Genomic DNA, 2,290 nt, shown 5'->3' on the forward strand with positions numbered 1-2,290 from the left:
GGAGGAAAAGAAAAGGAACAAGAAGAACGAGAAAAGAAACAAGAAGAGAGACAACAGCAGTTGCAAGAAAATACTGCACCAGTGGCAGCTCGAACAGCAAAATAAACAAGAAGAGAGATTACAGCAGTTGTTGGAGGAAAAGAAACAAGAATAGAAATTACAGCAGTTGTTGGAGGAAAGAAAAGAAACAAGAAGAGAGATTACAACAGCTATTGGAGGAGAAAGAAAATAAACAAGAAGAGAGACTACAGCAGTGGTTGGAGGAGAAAGAAAATGAAAAAAAAGAGACTACAGCAGTGGATGGAAGAGAAAGAAAGTAAACAGGAAGAAAGTCTTCAACAGTTGCAGGAAAGTCAGAAGTAACAACAGGAAAGTCAACAACAGACATATTCAGTCCTGTTAGAAGTCACATCCCAGATACGAATGTCAGCAATAGGCGTGATCCAGTACGAAGGAAGCCATAGGAATTCGATGTGAAGGCACCGTGGGAAGCATATAGAGCACAATTTGAGCTACTGGCAGAAATGAATGGATGGAAAGAGGAGCAGAAAGCAGTATATCTAGCAACGAGCTTGAAGGGACAACCACTGGAAATACTTGGACAGTTGTCAGCAGACGACAGGTACAACTATAGAGCACTGGTAGTGGCTCTAGCACTCAGGTACGGAACCCCAAATCAGTCAGAAGTCTACAGAGGTAGGTTTAGGACGAGAGTCCATGCTAAAGGGGAGAGACTGCAAGAGCTGGCACAGGACTTGGAAAACATGGCACACAAGGCCTATCCAACTGCACCACCCGATCTCCTCAAGTTGTTGCTGAGAGATCAGTTTGTAGACGCCTTGGACAGTCCACAACTGAAGATACAAGTAAAGCAAGCACACCCCTCTACCATGCAGGATGCAATGGCCAGAGCTCTCGAATTCGAATCCTACATTAAGTCCAGCACAGAGCTACCAAGGCTGGTACAGTCATCATGATTCAAGGCCAGAAAGGGGCAGCTTTCAGAGAAGTTTGAGGGACTTTGCTGGCACTGTAATAAACCTGGCCACAAGAGAGCTCACAGCTGGCAACTTCAACACAGGGGAGATGCCACAGCAGAAAAGGCTGCTACCCAGAAAAGTTGTTGGAACTGTGAAGAGCAGGGACATATGAGGAGCCAGTGTAAGAAGAATACCACCAATAAGTCAGCTTCGGGAAACCAGTAGTGGTTGGTGCTGACGGACGCCCACCAACCTCTATCGTGAAAGTCCCAATGTAAAATGGCAAGCACACATAGTGTCTACGTGACAGGGAAGCCGTATGGCCAAAGGTGCAACTTTGTCATAGATTCTGCGTATCAGCAAACCCTTGTGAGCATCAAGGTGTTAGATCCAGAAGTCATACAGAAGCTTTGTGGTGTGACAGGACATTCTGCAAGGTTGTGGGGACCAGTGGGTAACGATTGAGCTCATGGGGATAAAGGACAGACACAGATTATACTTGGCTGACATTGAAGACGAATGCATATTAGGATTGGACTACTTACTACCGAGGAAGTTTGTAATTAATTTTGATAAAATGACGTTTGGGAACAACAAAGGCCAAGTTCCGGTAATTGTTAAAAGAGAGGTTGAACTAACCAGGTGCCATCAAGTTGAAGTCAAGGTGACTGAAAGAGTTGATGATGGTGAAGTGGTACCAAATATAGATATCAAAGCAGAACAGGCGAAAGACCAAGATAGTTGATAGTTGATAGTTGATTTTCTAAAAGCAAGTGTTTTGCGCTCTGCTTGGGAGAAGGTGTCTAGTCTAAGCTCTGTGACAAAGAACTATTGGGCACAATGGGACCAGTTGAAGCTTGAAGCTGGTATTCTTGTCCAGACATGTGAACTGCAGATGGGAAAGTGACGACCTGGCAAACAGTTATACCGAGAAAGTTACTTTCATAATAATAGTACCTGACTATCGGGATATAAGAAATTGACTGTCATAATGAGAATACCTAACTATCGGGATACAATAACTTGACTTTCAGAATAAATACACTTGACTATGAAGTTAAGAGATTTGGCTATCACAATAAAAATACTTGGGCATCAGGATAAGAACACTAGACTATCAGTAACAACAAACAAGTCCAATAAGCTAGTAGTTAGTTATGAGCAATCCAAACATTTGTGGTAGACTGCTAAGTCGGTCTTCCATCAATCTGAACCAGAAAGTGGAGACCACCAGCTATGTTTAGTCCATTGTTAAGACGTGTGTTCTTTACAGATAAACATAGCTCAAGACGTGTGTTCTTTACAGATAA

The sequence above is a fragment of the Limulus polyphemus genome, unplaced genomic scaffold (genome assembly GCF_000517525.1).
Source record: "Limulus polyphemus unplaced genomic scaffold, Limulus_polyphemus-2.1.2 Scaffold2052, whole genome shotgun sequence".
NCBI lineage: Eukaryota > Metazoa > Arthropoda > Merostomata > Xiphosura > Limulidae > Limulus > Limulus polyphemus.